Source organism: Anser brachyrhynchus (assembly GCF_964034855.1).
Source record: "Anser brachyrhynchus genome assembly, chromosome: 7".
Taxonomy (NCBI): Eukaryota; Metazoa; Chordata; class Aves; order Anseriformes; family Anatidae; genus Anser; species Anser brachyrhynchus.
This window is the reverse complement of record NC_137701.1, coordinates 9,324,632-9,343,618: the sequence shown is the minus strand read 5'-3', so window position 1 is coordinate 9,343,618 and position 18,987 is coordinate 9,324,632. Positions and strand designations below refer to the sequence as shown.

The 18,987-nt window shown below is 44.1% G+C and overlaps 1 protein-coding gene across 10 annotated transcripts in view; it reads left to right on the top strand.

Moving 5' to 3' along the window:
• Positions 1-18,987, top strand: part of ERBB4 (erb-b2 receptor tyrosine kinase 4) — a 580,719-nt gene that overhangs the window by 34,592 nt on the left and 527,140 nt on the right. The window lies entirely within an intron of this gene.

Here is an 18,987-nt window from a genome sequence, read left to right as displayed (position 1 = left end):
GGCATCCAGAGCAGTTCGGGGCGGGGGGCGGGGGGGAAGGTGAAGATAAAACTGCTATTCACACATAGGAGATACCTGAAGAGAGAAGTGTCGTATAGATTTTGGTATTAAAAAAAATATAAGGTGGTAAAACAAGACACAGAAGTGAAAGAGAGCTATCACCTCAGTGGCCATATGTTACAGGGGGAAAAACAAAACAGGAGGATCAGCAAAGTGCAATATAAACTGCGAACCTTCTGCGCTGGGCTTAGCAGAACTTAAAATAAGTGGGAAGATAATAGACAGTGCAGCAAATAGGTCAGAAAAGAAAAATACTCCAACGCTGCTGAAGAGGTCAGCCAGCGTCTGCTTTAAGAGCTGTGACAAACAAACTTCTGTTTTCTGAAGTCGTGGTTTTGGGTCCCTGCTCTGTGCCAGGATGCAGCACACACCATTTACAGGCTGCAAAACCGAGAAAGCTGAGGGCTGGGAGTAAATTCCTGGCAGCTTTAAAGTCAGTAGAAAACATCTCTCGGGCTAGATGTCACCGTGTTTTCCGTGAAAGGGGAGGGTTTAAATTAGAGGAGCCTGTGGCTCGGTGCCTGGGGTTTTACTGGTGCAAGCAGGAGTGACTCAGTTTCCCTGTCTGTAAAATAATACAGGCGTCTTGTGCAACGGGCTTTTGGATCCTTTCCCTAACAAGCTCGGTGTTGTTGCTGCAGTGAGACAGAAGGAAATACCTGACTGTACCCAGAAGAGGAGGAAAAAACAAACAAACAAACAAACAAAACCACAGGAAACATCTGGGAGCGGAGCTGAAGCCGTCTCGAAAACCGAACCCAAATGCCTGTGCTCCTAGTGTGGTTGCAGAAGAAAAGCCGTGCCTTTCCCGAGACAGATCATATTCCTGTTAATTCCCTGCAAGGTGCCTGACAGTGTTTGCAGCATCGATGGGATGTCTGTTGGAGCAGGAAACATGGGGCTCTTCATTTTGGCCCCTTTTTCTCATGCTCTTGCTCAGGTCCTCAGTCGTTGCATCGATATTTAGCATTTGTCATGAGTTCCTTTCAGCTCTGTCACATTTGTGTACTTCCTCCTTGCTCTGTTGCTGGTTTGAAAAGCACTTGCAGGATCACAGGGATTTTTCTGGCTTTGTACAGGTCTGTGAATTATGTGTTCTGCGAGATTTTCATGCATCATGGACTATTATTATTATTATATTTTTGGCTGTAAGTCAGGAAAATATTCCTGGGGATGATGAGAGTTCACTTTTTCACCGAATTGCTTGTCTCCTAAATGCACCGAGAAGCATTTCTGTTGAGCAGCTGATCCCATCTTCTTACTGGATTCCGGCTTTTTTTCTTTTTTTTTTAAAAAAAAAGCAATTATCCAAAATTCACACTTACCTTGTCACCCAGAGACAAGGAGTCTCTTGTGTGTGGTGCAAATGCCTGCCCAAATAGCTCCAAAGTTGGGGTCTGCCTGGCACAGGGCAGTGCTAGCAGCTCGGGGGGAAGCCTTTTTCCTGAAGGCAGCTTTGGTTTGACTCGCTGTAGTTTTGGCTCAGCTCTTCCAGTGTACCAGAGGTCAGCTTATGCCCCGAAGTGCAGGCGTTTGTATTTCTTCCAAAGCTTTTAATCATCGTGGTGGTAACCCTGCTTGGTCTCCTTTTAATTTGTGGATTATTCTCATGTAGGTAGAAAAGGCAAAATGTTGAATAAATGTTTCATGATTAATGGTTTTGTCAAGAATTATTGCTGATGATGATGCAGGCATACTGGCAGTATTTTTAATTTTTTCTTGGCTGACATAAAAGCAAGGAAAAACCAGAAATATTTTTTTATTTAATATTTCAGAATCTGTCTTTTTACTGCTATTATTTTTGGGCATATAGAAGGCTGTAAATTGTGAGTAATTTAATTTTAATTAGTTCTACTAAAATCTTTATTACTTTTTTTTCCTGTTCTCTTTCCGCACAAGTGATGGCAAAAAGCAAAGGCAAATGGCTGGGAGTGTTTGTGCTCCTGTGTGGCTGTCAGAAGGTGCTGCTTTCAGACCTACCTGCGTGATGTGCACATCCCCAAAATTCTCTGTAATCCCCAAACCTGTGCTGTGCAGTGCTCAGCTCTGTTCAGAAAGGCTGCAGCAAGCAGCACTCACGCTAGGCACTAGGGAGAAGGGGTTGATGTTATTCAAGAATTGGTTGTTATGGTTATTTTAGGTATTTTTTCCTCGAGAGCCTTGTTACCTGGAGCTCAGCAGCGTCCAGTACCTGCAGGGCTTTGAAGCTGTTACTGCCCCAAATGCAGGGCTCAGCCTTTACAAATGGCACCAAAAAACCCAACTGACCACTTGTGTTTAATGAACCCACTTGTTCGGGTGAAAAGCATTGCTGCAGATGATGGCTTTGGAAAAAAAAAACAATGGAAAAAAATCCCTAATTAGATCCTATCAGGTAACCTCCCAATGAAGCAACACAAATGCTAATTACTGCTATTGGTGACAGGTAGAATTATTGAAGCATAATGCTGCTTTCAGGCTTAAAAAAAAAAACAACACTATATTTACAAAAAATAAGTTATTTAACACTCAACAGGGTGCATCTCAGATAGCGTGGCAATGCACCTATTAAATTTTTAGTGCCAGATTATGATTCACAGCCAGGGTACAGAAGTTGCCGAGCAGCATAAGCCAAGCAACAATTATTAATTAATCAGGTGCTGAAAGTGCCTAAAGAGAGAGCAGTAGGCAAATGATAAGAGCCTCCCTGGGATGTGATGCTCTTTTTTCTTTCTTTTTTTTTTTAGATTGCAGATTAGTTAAAGCATGTATCATAATGTGATGTCCCTGTAGCAGATATTGCATCCATTATTCTTTCCACCCGTATTAATAAAGCTATTGATGAATGCCCTCATTCTTTAGACTGTTCCCAAAAAATGATTTGCAATTGTAAAACCATTTAACTCGGCAACTGTGCATACTGCAAGGAAACTTTGGGAGATAACGTAAATTATTTTGACAGATTTGAAGATGCTGTTTATATCCATTAGTTGCTACAAATGCCAGGATGTTGTGATTTGACTGCCTCATTCTTCCTTGCCGAGGGAGGATGTGTTAGATCATTTCTGAAGTCGGTGAAGAAGGAGGAAAAACTTCTTTAGGAGGAAAATACCACGGAGTTGGTAGTTAGGTTTAGTTTTCTGCCAGGGTTATCAGTGAGATTGCCCTCTGGGGTGGGGCTGGCAGCTCTCAGGAGCATCCTACAGAACACATTGTTTGGGGACGGGACTGTGGGCTGAAGCTGGTGGCATGGGACAAAATGGCACCCTCGTGAGCAAGAAATAATGCGCCTGGTGAAGCTTATTAGTGCACCTTCAGTGGTTGTTTCTGGTGTCACGCTGCGTCTGTTTAGCTCATCATTTCCAGTGTAATTAGTTTCCTTTCTGGGAGCCCTATTGCTTGCGCACTTAAGAGCGGCTTGACTTCTCAATTTAAGGCTTTTCATTTTTATTCTTTAAAGCACTAAGTCAAGAGTATGCGTTGACGGGCAGGGCACAACCAGCAGACCAAGGGGAGAAAGTCCTGCTGCCGAGGAACAAAGCAACGTCTTTGCAAGGAGGTAGTAAAACGGCGCTGGCGGCAGCAGCACTGCTGAGGCAGAACAAACCTGAAACCTTGCTCTGTGCTGTTTTAAGCCATTATGAAGTAGGTAGTGTTGTTTTAGGATTAATGGTTGGGTTTGGGGGCATTTGGGTATTCAGTTACCATGTCATCGTGTCCATGGAGCTCTTTGTGGGGCTGCTCTGGGAACTTGGTGCGTGAACTAACTGGGCTGAAAAAACCACCCTGTTTTCCCTTCTTTGTTTTACCACAATTGTTGTGAACAAGCAGCTTAGGGTAGGGAGGGCTAACTCCTTAATTCAGCTTTGTCATTGAACATCTCCTGTTGTGGAGCTGAAGGTTTTTCTGCCTGTGCTCACTTGTGGCATCTGAACCTGGTGGTTAACACCTGCTTAGGCAGGTGTTTCTTCCAGTGCACAGTCATCCTTTGTAGTTGCTGTCCGCATGCTTCTCTTAGCCCATCTGCTGTGCCTGGTCTTCTGAAGGCATCGTGTAGCTCCTGGGTATGGCTCGGGCCTGAGAGCTGGAGATGGGGTATACGTGTGGTGTTACTGGTGGTCCCTATGAGCCCCGGCCAATGCACAGCGCTTGTTTGGTATCATCCCCACTCTTCTCTTGGGAAGCTGTGGTCCGATGGCATACACCACAGCCTGGGAAGGTAAACACGTAGTTTTTTCCAGTCTAGTTTTTTCAAATGCTATCTTGTAATATATGAAATTAATCCAGAAACCTCCTAGATGGAGCTGGAGCTGGGTTGGGTTGTGCACTTGATGTATTACAAGCAATTTTTGGAGCCTCGTCATGAAGTAGACAGTGTTCAGAACAGACAGCCTGTATGGTGGTTTGGTAGGTGGGTTTTCTACGTGGGGATCCTGGGAATGGCAATAGGACCAGTGGTCATATCTTCACTCTCCAGCTGTCATTCTTGCTTTTCATTTGCAAATGAAGATGCGAGTAACCTGCTTTTTAGCATATGGCCCATTAGCCACCTCCTCCTATTCAGATGGTAATGTGGTGGACCAGTGGTGATTTATGCTCTGACTTGTATGGAACATAACAGATTGTTTACGCTGGTAATTACGCTCATTTCCATCTCAATTGGTCCAGCTAGACCAATGCCTTCAAATAAAGACTTGTGGCAGGACAGTACTTACCCAAACTGGTTAATGGAAAAGCTTTGTGTTTGTTTTGGCTACCGCTTTGAATCGTTGGGGAACCAGACAAAGGCAGAAAGGGGGCTGCAGATGAATCATGTCTTGAGCGAGTGAAGACTTGGGGTGAGCTACCAAGTCCCAGCAGCACAATGGGTGTGAGGAATTTGATGAGGCTGAAAAAAGGCATGACTTTGAAGGAGTAGTCAGAAAACGCTGTTCTAGATTACTAGCAGATAAAAGCCAGCAGGGGACTCGGGGGATCTATATGTTTTTAATGCCGGCGAGGTTCTGGCCTCTTGACTTCCCTGGAGTGGCAGTGATTCATTCAGCTGAGTGTACAACCAACTGCCATTAATTATTCCTAGGGTAGCTGTACTAAGAGTAGCTGAGATCCTGCTGCTGTTCTCGGTAGTCAACAAGAGCTTGGCATCAAAGCAGAAGCAGTTTTTTTTCTGAAGAGGATGAATGATAGGAGTTTTATCCAGGAATGCTGGACCCAACACGGACAGTGACCTGGTGGCTTGTGAAGCCCCACCTGGTGCCGATACCGTCGTGGAGGTGGTCAGAAATGGGGTTGTCAGATTTTGGGGGTTCGGGGATGGTGGCAGCAGCTGTAGTGTGGGGAGGTCGAAGCAGCCGTTGTCTCGGTGCCCCTTCTAGGACTGTCTTAAATTATTCTATATGCTCTTGTTATTTAAGGTTTAGAAGGAGTAATACAGGGAAAGGTGAGATTTATCTACCGGCAGCTAGGGAACGGCTTGGGAGCAGAGAAGTTTCCTGGACTTGGGTGTTGGATTTCTGTAGCAATAGGATGCAATTTAAGCATTACTAACGGATGAGGGGAGGTGAGGCGGTGAGCTGGTAACAGACCAAGAAAGCAATCCCAAAAGTGGCATTAATGAAGAGTAGAGCAAAGGAGTAGCACACATCTTGGGCTTCCTCTGAGCAAACCACCCCTTGGAGCTCTGCGGTGCTTGATGCATGGGGCATGGTGTGCTTACTGGTGCAGGATGTGCTGGGCAGCGAGCTGCTAATGTGTGCAGTCAGTGAGTGGTAATGGTGCAGGGCAACTTGTGATCAGAATCATAGAATCCAGTTGCAAATGACCTGAGGAAGAAAACAGTGGCAAAACAAGCCTCCCAGACCACAACCTAAAGATACAATTCAAATTGTTCAGCCAGAGGGAATGATATCTCTCACTTGACAGAAAATAAAGATGTTAAGGTAGAAAAGAGAAGTTGTTGCTGTGACTTTCTAGCACAACTCCCCAAGATCCCAGGGCCATCTTTACCGTGGGTATTATTTGTTACATACTTTTTGTACAAAACATGGAAATTATATACATATATATATTCCAAATGTGATGGGAACATTATATTTTGAAATGGAAATGATCTAGAGGAGAAATAACACAGAACAAATAGGTATTATAGGACAACTATTATAATTACTGTAACATGCTGTGCGGAGCTTTTTCCTTTTTCTCCCCCATTTGGCTTCACAGCCACTTATGAGAGCAGGAGACAATGACTCAGTGTGACTATTACTGTGAATGGAATAAACATACTTTGTTATTAAAACACCCAATAGAGTACAGTTGAAATGTCAATAAACATTTGTCCTGTGGTATAATGATACAGGGGTGTACTTCTGAAGAAATGTACAACAGAAATGCTATTTGCCATGGCAAACATAGGAGCCTGGCCATGCTTCTCTAGCTGAACAAGGAGTCGGAAGGCTTTACATATGTCCTGAAAACCAACATGAAGGAATTTGATCTTTTCAACCCACGCACTTTCTTACCAAGTTATATTCACTTCATAAGCAGAGCATTTGCTTTTAATCACGATTCTTGTTATAGTTGTCTAACTACGTTGTCCCTTCTTCACATTAGTACAGCATGACTTAAAGGCAATGGAGTCGCACACAGATAACTTTAAGGCCTGATCTGTTTTGCACGTCAAACGGAGGGTGCCAAGCTGCCTGTTGTTGATTTTTTTTTTTTTTTTTAAGAAAACAAAAAACAACCAACCACCCAAATATGATCTGAAAGGTGTCAGACTCAAAGAGGTTGGGTAAAACTGAGCTTTGTAGCGCAGGCTGTAGCGAAGGTAGAGGTTCAGTGGTTTGGGCACCTGGGTTGGGGATAGCATGGTGATGTGGGGCTGGGTGAAGCAGTCTGGCTTCTCTGTGTCTCATTTCATCGCCTCTTAAACAGGTGAATTTGAAGGATTTTGTTGGGGAAGTACCAGAATTGGGAAAAGGTTTTTAAGACCTTGATATAAAAGTTTTCATAAACTACATCTAACGAGGTAAACACCCGACCCACAAATGCTGCTGCTGCCTCGCACCATAAATCTGAGGTCTAGAACAGAGAGAGGGAAGTAAACGCATTCCTTAAAATGATTTGCTGAATAAATACAAGACTTATTAATCAGGAGGAACCAGGACAGTTGCTTAAATTTTCTTCTAAGAAATATTTTTTTCCGCCAGTTAGCATACTGCTTTTAGTAGGAAAAAAAGGCGAATGAGAATTCAGCTTCAGCAGCGTTTGGATGGGGCTCTTTGTGGTAGGCAGCGTGGTGGGGAGAGATTAGACGGGTGCGTTGAAGAACAAGAGGCAAATTACGCCATTTAATGAAAATGAAGACAAGTACTGAAAAAGACCAAAATGTAGGAACAGCTACAGGCTGCTGTACAGAGCCACTCTGGCTTTTGTTTCACCCTCCTCACTGTCTCAGCTCCACTACACAGAGCTTTCCCTGGTTAAGGTAAGCTCACTTCCCCTTTCTAGGGAAAACCCTCACCTGCAGCTCCTTTGCGTTATTTATAATCAGCTACTTTCAAAAGATGCACAGTTCCAAACAGCCTGGTACCCTGAGTGCTTCTCTTCTTGACACACACAAGTCATGTGCTGGAGAAATGTGCAATGAAAAGAGAGGAAAACATCTGCACCCCAGTGGAAAAACCTATTCCACTTATATAAAACCTATGTATTCCCTCACCCTTCTCTCAGCTGTGGGTCAGGAGCAGCCTGGCAGCGACTAATCGCTCGCACCACGTGCATCTTTCCCCCTAAAATCTGCTGTAACCAAGTGCAATGCTCTGCAGAAACACCTTGATTTCAGCATCAGTGAGCAGGGACTGCCAGAAAGGAGTTTATGGGCTGATCTGCACATTTCTGTGCATGTGTAATGGGGTTTCATAGGAACAGCTTAAAAAGCATATTTAATATAAACTGTGCATCTTTACTTTTGTAAGTCTTTGGTGGATATTAGCACCAAGGATACTGTATTTAAACTGAAGATGGGACTTAAGACAATACCTGGATCAGGTTTAATAATCCTTAAATTATAATAATGTCAGATGCTCCTTTGCATTGTGTACCATGATTTTTGCAGCAGCCAGTTGGACACCCATGCTACAGGAGTAGCATGTAGTACGGGAGTAGTAGTAGTTTGTAAGGCCATACAAGAAAGAGAAGGAGGTGCAGCTGAAGTTACTTTAGGTCTTGATAAACTTTAAGCCATGAATGCAGAGATCCCCATGTGTTCAGCAGCTCTCTGTGTCTCTGAGTATGTCCCTTGGATGTTATCTTGTGAGAATTACAAGTTTTTTAATTTTCCTGTTAGCACAAACAATGCTGTATTTTTCTCTGTCAGCCTCGCTTTCCCTGCAGGAAAAATAATCTGCAATAAAATCTTATCGGGACTTTTCCAAGCAGTGTCTGGGCCGGAGGAACCTGAAACCAATCCAGCTTTTTATTCCTGGTTCAGAATCAGTGAAGCGCAGGATGCCAATATGCCGATTTTTATCTTGTGCATTAAAGAAACTCAGAAATGCTGCTAGAAAGCAGATTCTCTAGCCATCATTTAGGAGTTGCATTTATTTCTGCTGTGACTGAGCATCACGACTTGAGCTGGCTGGGAGGGGGGATTCTCCACCACCAGTACACCATTTAACAACAGCATTTTTCAGCATCAGCCAAGCCTAGAGGTATGGAGCGAAGGGATGGAGGGCACTGTGTGGTCGTGCAAAGGTGTTGCACCAATGTAGCAATGGGGTTAGCGGGATAGTTTTAAGCCAATTTTGAATTACGTTCTGCTGATGCTGTTGTAGAATTATATGGATTCATATTTGTCAGTGTAGCAGCTGGTATTCAGATTGACCCCATCCAAGAGGTGGTAAGTTGGAAAAACAAACATCCGGCAGGAGAGGTTCCCTTGAAAAGACTGAAGTTCTATTGAAACCCCTCCCCAACACATATTTTCCTGTTTTTATTTTTTCCCATGTCAGACCTGTCAGGGCCTTTGGTTTAGGGCTCATTATACTCCTTTTCTAGGAACCAAGCATTTTCAACTACAATAGGACTGTTTTTTCCCTTTATTTAAAAAAAGGGGGGGGAAACAACTTTTACAAGATGAAAGGCTTGACGGAAATTTTCTTCTCAATCAAGTAACTATATTTTATGATAAATTAATACCTGCTGTATGTTCCCTGTAGGTATTTATATAATCTCTACCAACAAAGGATTTGGGCAATTTCTCCTACTTTAAGCTCCATGTGTGTAGGTATTTTTACTCAGGGATTAAAATAGATACGTGCAACTTGCTGCGAGGCTGAGGCTGAAGAAGAGCCTTATCCTGGCAGAGAGTCCGTCAGGAGCAAAACCTTAGCAGATGGCACTGCTCAGAAACACGACTGCTTTCAGGGGCTGCTCCCAGCTTCTGGAGCCTCCTTTATGCCATAATAGTCTTTTTTTTTTTTTTTTTTTTTTTAATATTATTAACTCCTCAACATCTTTTTGTCTGGTTTCTCTGGTTCTGAACCCCCTGGGTCATCTTGGATCTCTGGTCTACCAACAGCAGCTGTGTCCTAATGGAGAGCAAGGGAAGCCTCCTAGTCCAGGACGTTATAAAAGGTTTGGGTTCTGTTTCTCTGTATTTCCCTTGTGTGCAGCTTGGCAGCTCTGCACTCTATGGGATCCCCATCCTGCAGTGCCCACCAGAACGCCACCAGCCCCAGGAGGGCTCTGCCTTGCCACTGCTTCAGTCGGTGTGTCCTGCTGTGTCCTCCACCAGGCTCCTTCCCGGGGCATCCACGTAAATCCATTCAATGTGCTTCTCCCTTCTCGGCCATGTAAAGTCGCTGGAAAATGGAGTGAAAAATGCTGCACTGATTTCCAGTAACTTCACTCTGTGGGAACCAATTTGGAGGCTGTTGAGTGCTTCGTCGGAGTCTGAGCGCTGCAAGGTCTTGAGCGGTACATTTCCTTTTAAATACTGTAATTGGAGCCCTGAAATTTCTTTAGGCGCTTTATTTTAGAAATGGCTGGGGTTTTGGAACGCAGTCCTATAAAGTCACATAAAGTTATTGCAGCACTTTACAATTTTAGGGGACTTTTAGCCTGCCAAATTGGAGTTCTGGTATCGGTATGCACGAAGGCTCTTCCTCGGCTCAGCAGCAATCACACCGGCAAACTGCAGCCCCTAAATCATGCCGGCTGTTTTAGCTATCGGTTAGAGCACTGGAAAATGAGAATACAGGTTTTTATGACCTTTCGTGAATAGGGCTATGAACCTGTCACTCGTGAAATTTTACAAAATGTACCCTTAAGAAAGGAAGTCGTGCTGGTGGCGTTTGATGCAGGCAGGTATCATTACTGAGCTCAGCTGCTGGGGCCTCCTGGAGAACTCTCCTGATGCTTCACGTAGAACTAGATTTCACCAAGAATTAATGGTGGTTTTCCCCTTTCATCTTCCTCTCTTACTGCTTAGGCAAGAGCTCAGGAAAGCAGGATGTGAGGAGCTGGATGTCTGCTCTCCTTGTCCCACCCTGGAAGTTACCACTTTGATTCTTTTACGGTTCTTATCTTTAACTTTTTTCTTTTTTTCTGATGGAAAACTGCTCCTTACTAAGAATTGTCCCTGGCTTGGGCACCTCCCAGCATCGCTGGCTGGGGCTTGGTTTAGGACTGGGATTGACACAGCTCAGGCAGAGCTCAGCACGGTGCAACATTTCCATGTGTTTGGATAAAAACAAAACAAACCCTTCCTATTCTGCTGTCACTTAATTCCTGCAATGACTCAGGTCTTCATAAATTGGAGGAGAAAAAAAAACAAAACCAAACCAAACCAAAAAAAAAACAAGACTGAGAGAAAAAAATGAAATGGGTACATCAGTCGCATCCTTTGTTTTGGCTTCACGGGGAGCAGAACAGTGAATGAAGGCAGTGAAGGGCCAGGCTCATGCGTGAGCTTGCTGCCAGAGGTGCCTCTGTATCCAGAGGAGTTTTCCTGTATGGGAGGGGAAGGCCAGAAATTAAATTGGAGAGAAGGAGAATCAGCAGCTAAAATACATATTTTTAATAAAGCAAAAAATTAAGGATACCTTTTCAGCTTGGAGGATCATTTTGGCTCTATATTTCTGTTTTGTAATGCATTTGGGTCTCTAATGACTTTGCAAGTCTGTGTGCAGCTATAAATCTGTCTCCTCGATGTACTTGGTGAGCCTGCTTGGTTCTCCTGCTATGCTGTGGCTTTCAGCACACGTTTTGCTGTTATGCCACCTCCCTAGTTCTTATTCCAGTAGCACTTGGTATTTTGGTTCAGAGCAGAAGGATAGTTTTAAGGCAGATCCTTCCAGCACCCTCGCTTAGAGCATGCTAGTTTGTTTCACAGCCTGTCTGTGTGGTGTACGCATCCTAAACTGCTTTTGGAGGCAAGAAGCTCTGATGCTCTACTTTGAGACCCCCCGAAGATGTGCTCCCTGATGGAGGGAGACCAAAGGGTCCAAACCCGTCCTGCAGGCAGCTGCAGTCCACGTGCACAGGGAGACTGATGGGCTTCCTATGCAGGGAGGCGTTCGATGGTTTGGACCTACTGATCTGCTCCTCTTGTGCGCAATTGTGGCACGTGTGGCTGTGACCTCTGCTGTCCAGGTTGGTGGTCTTTCGTTTCTGGCATCTGTAGTAAAAAGAAAAAGAGAGGAGCTAGCATGCCCCTTCTCCATTTTATAGGGTGAGAGCGTCTCCCCGTCTGCACTGTTCAAGGCACTTGGTGGATGTTATGATAAATACGGCGAAGCATTTACAACAAGCCGAGATTTTGGCTGAAAGAGCCCTCCCTGTCTCCCTGGTGGCATCCGGCCAACTGCCTGTCAGAGGGGAATGAAACGCCTCAACATTTCATAACCAGGACTCTTCAGAACTTTTGTTCCAAGAAAATAATTAGTGTAATTTGACGTTGCAGTCTCGATCCAGGACATACGCCCTGTGTCTGGCTGGCTGGCTGCAGCACTGGAATTTGAGAGCACTAAATTTTTATAATCCAGTTTGCGCATTCTCTGGGTGTTTATATGTGGGGAGCTTTAGGTGGTGTGGTCTACATTTTTTCTTGATGAACATTTCTGGTGGTAGGAGGAAGTCGAGTCTGAATTACACTTGACATCTTAAAAAGTAGCTAGGAAGATGCCTCATCACATTATCGTATTTCTGAAGTATTTATTTTGTGGCAGTGTTGTTTATTTTATATGCACCTTTGTTCTTTTTTTTTCCTCTGTGTACATAACATTTACTTTGGTGGTTAAAGAAAAATGATAGGAATATATTTTTATAATAATACAGATGACTTATGGAGCTTCTTATTTTTTAAAAAAGAAAACCACTTAATTCTGACTCTCCCTTCAAGAAAAGCATGAAATCTTTATATGTCAGATCTTGGATGCTAAGATATCTGTCCTCCTAGGGTTAGAAGCCCACGTCTTGCAATCAGAATGATGTTTTTCTGACTTTGCAAAGGTAAAAAGCACACCATATTTACATTTTGTTTAAAATGGGGAAACTCAGGCTCAGCAGGGTGAGGCTGCTGGGTGTAGTGGCAGGTCCCTATGAGGTGCTGGCAGGAGTGGCACAAACGTGTGTTAATATGGCCTGTGCTCATTGCCTGTGGGATGCAGCCGTGAGCTGAGGTGGGATTATAGAGTGATGGAATCTGCTAGGTTGGGAGAGGCCTTCAAGATGCTCCTGTGTCTCAAATGAGACCCTTTAATAACCTTGGTAAGTCATTGACACATTAACTCAGCTCCTCCTTCAGCATAAATCTCATGCCCAGCTCTCACTGTACACCAAAAGAAAAAAAAAAAAAGACAAAAAGCACAGTATGCTCATTTAAAATGAGCAAATGCCCTTGGGCTGGGGCTTTTGATCCTGGCATGGTGCTGGGAAGCATTACATGAATAAATTCGCAGTCCTTTTGTGGGAAGCTGTAGTCTCGGTGCAGGTTTGGGGAACCCACTCAGATGTGCCTTAAGACTGACAGCTTGCTGCCCATCAGCCAAAGCCACTTTACACAGGGCACCCGTGCACATATCCGGACAGCATTGCTCCATTTTGCTCTTGAGACCCCTAAGAGGTCTTTAAATCCTTTGCTGTTGATTTTATGCTTCCCTGTTTCTACCTTTTGGTAGCCTCTACATCTTCAATACTTGTCAAATAGAAAAGAGAACTGGCTTTTCCTGGTGCAACCCCACAATCGGTTATATTTCTTCCGAAGAAAAGGTAGCATGCACTGGATAAAGCTCAGGAGCTAGAGCTGGCAGAGGACTGTAGTTTCTGCTCCATGATATGTCTTTAGATATTAAATGAGGCTTCAAGGCTGTGGAAAGGAAATGTGGTATTTTTAAAATATATGGAATAGCAAGTATTAAAAAAATCATTTGGAAATCATAGGTGTGTATATAAACGGAACAGTATCTAGTAGAATAAATAGAAATATAATTCAAGTAATGGACTTGTCTAAATAAAATGGCAAAGTTGAAACAAAGCTACTCTGTTCTTACCGAAAAGACATGTTTTGACAGTATGGAAATGAAAAAGTAGAAACAATGATCTTGGACTTTTACCCGGTACGTTTTTTCTTTCTGAGATTCTATATACCACTGAAGTACCTTGTATTTTGTTGAAGGTGGGTTGTTTTCCAGTGGGTACGATATTAAAATTTTGACAACACTTGTACGATCTTAAGCATTTTGGGCATATTAAAGTTCTGCTGCAAGTCTAATAACCCTGTGCAGGATCGCCAGTGAGTCTCTGCCATTACAAAACATGAAATGCAGTTATCATTGTATCATCAGTATTTTCAGGTAGGAACAAGCGTTGGACCTGTATTAAGATCTAGCCAAGTCTTTGGAGACATCTGGATATGGATCAGCATCTCTTACCTGTCTCTTTAATAATGTTGTTGACTGAGGGAGAAGTTTAAGAGTCAAGTCCAACCCTTATTCAGTAAAGATTTTAATGAGACATTTAAAGTTTGTCTTTGCTACCCTAAGATGCAGTCAGGTACTTAATGGGCTTTCGGAAGCGTGGTGATTATCCTGCTTTAGGTATATCTGCATCCTTGGGTATCTGAATATTTTAAAAATCTAGTCCTCAGAAATGGAAGGAAGGAAGAACACTTTCCCAAATCCCACCGATACTGAGTGAATTCTGTTTTAGATCCTAACTTCATGTGGTCTGAAGTTCATTTCTGATTCTGAAAACAAATTCTGAACTAAATCCTGAATAAAACAGGTTGTGTTTCACATTTCCAAGTCCCTCCAGTGCTGGTGCATCCTCGTCCGGGGGAGCTGGTGCTGGGGGAGCTCCCTGGGAAGGGGCAGCAGTCAGCAACACATTTTGGCTCACCCTTGCTATCGGTTCTGGGCGCTAAAGGATTTCTGAACTCCAGTGGTTGAGCCTGGAAATAATCCAATTGGTGATTCATCAGCACGTTGCCCGGTGCGAAACCTTGCCTTGCTAATATGACGAGTCTTTTTCTTTCTTTTGAGCTTGACTTCCATGGGATCAATTAATGATAACGAGTTCGAAAAGTGGTTGTTTTACAGAGTCAATAAATGGTGTCAGCGTTGAATGATTGTGTTACAAAACCTCTCATTACCGAGCTGAACAAACAATGCAACTTCCAGTCCTGACATTTATTGGCACCAGGGACCCATGGATAACCCAGTATACGTTCTGCTAACAGAAGAGGTATAAATAAAACATCAGGAATGTACAAAACCATGCAGGCAGCATGATTTGGATTAACCCAACTTGGGACAGCTTTTGAACAGAATATAATAAATTAAAGCTGTGACTGCTTTCGGTGCAGCCTGCCTTCCCATCCCAGCAAGAAAGGCTCGAGGGCCCCGGGGTGTGGAGGCGTTGGCATGTGCCTTTCGCGTCGGTGAGTCAGCCTGTGATTCCAGGGGATCGCCACCTACACACGTTAGGTGTGTGTGCCAACTTACACAGGGTCTGTTTTACTCGTTAGAAACAGATATTAGTAATAAGTGAGTGCTGGTGGCGCAGTCCATGAGGTGACGCATTCGTTGCCTCTCGCGTCTTGCCAGCTACTTGCAAGGTTTGGTGCTGGCGGGTGACATCAGATGAAGCTATCCAGGGAAAGCTGTCACTTAATAGGGAGGAAAGCTCTTCATCACTGCAGAGAACTGGTTTCTGAGTGCTTCTTCTGCTGAGGTGAGGAGGGAGAGCCATCAGCTGTGTTCGGTCAAGGCTCCTCACTGCTATTGCAGGGCTTTCTTCCCAAAAAACATCAACATGGCCATGGCAAGTAGGAGACTGACAGCCTCTCTCTTGGAAAAGAAGGGTCTCCTCCAGTAGAAAGCATCCCCAGGGGGTTTTATGTATTTTCATGCTGCAGCCTTTAAACAGTGCACCTGCAATTGCAGGAGGAGTTTGAAGTTGTGTTTTGTTTAGCGCAGGTATCAGATACCTAATCCTGTGCACCTTGTCGCTTATGCCTAGGATGCTGGGTGGTGATGTGCTCGGTGATACATCTGGAAAAGCTTAAATAAAAAGAAGGCATTAAGAAGTGCAGAGGCATTAATTGCTATCAGATCCTCACGGTGCGAGCCAAGTGGTTCCCAAACAGGCACGCGTTTGTTTGCTCTACTTATGCGCTAGCGAGATGCTTTAGTATCTTTCATTAATAGCAAAGGAAAACAGTTGGTTTAACTGTTTGGGGAAAAGGGAACAGTGGAGGATGAAGGTCCAAGAGCACTTGCCAAATTTCTTTCAACCGAATCGGCTGCCAGTGTGTAGTGTGAATGAAGAAAATTGAGAATGGCAGCTCAGGCTTAAGTAATGCAATCCTATTTGGGGCTGCAAACAAAGACTTTGACCTCTCTGAACAGTGGCTGACCTTCCATTTGTGGACTGAAAGCTAAAGGGCTTGTGGGCTTCAGTGCGACTGAGAAAATACTAGGAGAGCGAAACAGAAGCAGGAGCCACAGCCAGGTGTTGCTGAAAGGACATTTTGTTTGCAAGCAGAAGAACAAAAAGCTCTGTCTCCACATGCAGGTGTGGTTTCTAAGTGGGCTGAGCAAAATCCGCCAGGATTTCCGTCCATCTGATGCCATGGGCATGCTGGGCTGTCACATAAGCCCCAGCCCTTCCAGCCTGGGGGGTTATTAGCCATTGCCACCACTTGCCTCTGGCTCGGTCTCTCAAGGGCATGTTTTTCCCACCAGTAGTTCTTCACACAAAGAGTTCTTGGGTCTTGTCCAGCGTTAGCTCTTCGTTTTCTCTTTTGTTGGATGCCCAAGGAGAGGCTCTCCAAGAGGGGTCTTCCTTTGCTGTATTCACTGGCCCCTCTTGGCTGATGGGCTTGGAAATCCGCAGACAGACTGAGCAAGCCCATCTGTTCCCTCAAAGCAAGTGACAGCAAGAGCAGCTGCTGCAGTGAAGACAAAGTAGAATGGCCCAGCAGCCTCCAGGTATGGCCACAGCCCTGTACATGCACCTGGGCAGCCTCCCACTGATGTTCCTACCTGCTGTGACCATAGGCCACGCTTAACCCCGCCGGGAAAAAGAGAAGTAATAATTTTCTGGGCATGCCCCAAGGCCAGACGGGCTGTGCGATGCCTCAGTTCTGGTGTCGGGGCTGACCTGAAGCAGCACAGCAGATGGTTTTAGCAAAACATCTGAGGGTTGTGAGTACTTTCCCACCCTCTTACTTAATGCTAAGAAAGCCAGAAGATCGGGAAGTGTTTTGTTTGGAGTATTGCTTTTAAGAGATTTACGATTGTAAATTCAGAAGCAATTAATGGCAGGAATGTGTATCGAGTCCTCTTGCTAGCCAAAGCCCGAACTTACCAAATGTGAAAGCACTGAAACTATTAAAGACTGCTCTCTTTTTAGCCTTTCACAAAGCTTTTACAAACTACCATGATGTTCTCTGGATGTCTTGTGAGGCTGTGCATGTGAGGTTATTCAAGATATACAGGTAGTCCATATTTTGCTGCTGGATTAATAATGCCAAGAAAGCCATTTGCTTACCTAATGGCAGCTAATTGCTGCCTTGGCAGCACCACAGAGCCTGTGTTGTACCTGGTGGGTGATGGGGTGAGTGTTTGGGGCTTTGGTCCCTGGAGACCCTACCATGTGCTTCCTTGCATTAGCTCAGGTGGGTTGAATGGGAAGGATGGCCAGAGAGTGACTGCCCTGCACGTGACGGGGGAGTAAGCAAAATTGATAAAGCAGAAGACATCCTGACTGCAAGCAAATAGTGAAAACCCACATGTGTATTTAGCGATGCAGTGTTACATTCAGAAAAGACGAGGCATCTTCCCTTTCTGGCTCGATGCCCTAAAACTCGCTGCTTTTGTAGGCTTTCTGCTGTGTTCCGGCTTCCCAGCCCTCGCAGGTGCCTCCAAGCAGCTCGGGGATGTCCTGTGGAAGTGGCAAGGGGAGTATATTCAGTTTTTCAAGAGGACTGGCTGGCAGCTCCAGCCACTGTATGGAAGGGATATTAAATGCTTTTGGGCTCAAAAGTGCTGCTGCAGGCATCTGAGCTCACCTGGGCTGTCCCCCCCCCACCCAGTGCAGGGGAGACCCTCCTCTAGAGGGGACCAATGGGGCTGTGCAAACCCATGTTGAAGTCTCAGTAGTTGGGTTTCCGGTTGTTTTTGTTCTTTATTTTATTTTTATTCCAAATAAGCTGTCATTTTCCAATGTTTAAGCATTTTTTTTCCCTCCAGAATGTTTTCCTTTTAAAATCAAAACAAAAGCAAAATGAAATCTGTTCTGACAGGAGAGGGGAAAAAAAATTGGCTGACTCTACGCGCGCTGGTTTTGATTTAACACATGGAAGATGAACTTCTGGGCGTCTCCTCAGACGCCCTGTGTGTCACCGCAGGATCCCTGGTAGCTGGAGATCGTGGCGGAGGAAGCGAGTGGCAGGCACTGGGCTCTGCTCAGGATACAAGCCATGGGTAGAGAGGTGAAACGGAGGGAATGCTCCTGGTCCTTGCTCAGGGACGGGGGCAAAAGCAATAGAGAAGGTTTCTTTAGGCTGTATCCAAACTCATTCTTGAGGTAGAGAGGCAAGGCTTTACTTCAAAATGAGTTTTTTTTATTTATTTATTTTTTCTTTAAAACAAAAAAACAAACATAGAAATGTAAAAAGTTTCAAATTTGTGTTTTCTTTTTATATAACATCTCCACTCATCCTTTCCCTGGAGATAAAATTAAGAAATACTAACAGTGAGAACCTGTTTAAGAAAATCAGTATTTGATATTCCAAGTAGGAAACCACAAAAAATTCTCTTTAGCTTCCTCTTACTTTCCAAGACATAATTGTGAAAAATTACTTAGCATTTCTTAGTCAACTTAAAAACCTCATGCAGTCTGCAATACCAATGTATTTGGGCATACTGTAGGACGTTCTCGTTTCCAGGGCCCACCAGGAACCATTTCATGCAATGAGATGTTTGTTTAACTGTACCGTGCTTACTTCATTTGCTACCTGTTTTTTTTTTTTCCTGTTTGAGAGGTTTTAAATAGTTGGTAAAAGCACACATGCACGTGCACGTATGCACAGACACTAGCACGCCAATCTGCTTTCTACATGCTTGCCCGTTTAATGCTTTTTTTGTTGTTGTTTGAAAAATCATGTAAACATAATGGGGATAATTAGCTTTGACTATGAGCAAATCTGGCAATAAAACACATTAGCTACAGCTTTAAATCGACATCTCAGCCTGCAGTCTTGACTTAACTCGTAGTCCCAGTAAAATCTAATTAAAACTGAAATGATCATCTAGGCATTTGATTTTAATTGCGTGTGTGTGTGTATGTGTATGTTTGGCCTGTACAGCTGATTTTCTTGAAGCAGCTGAATTTGCTGAGGGCTGCTTTGAACCTCACGCCACAATCGCAGAGAAAAGACAC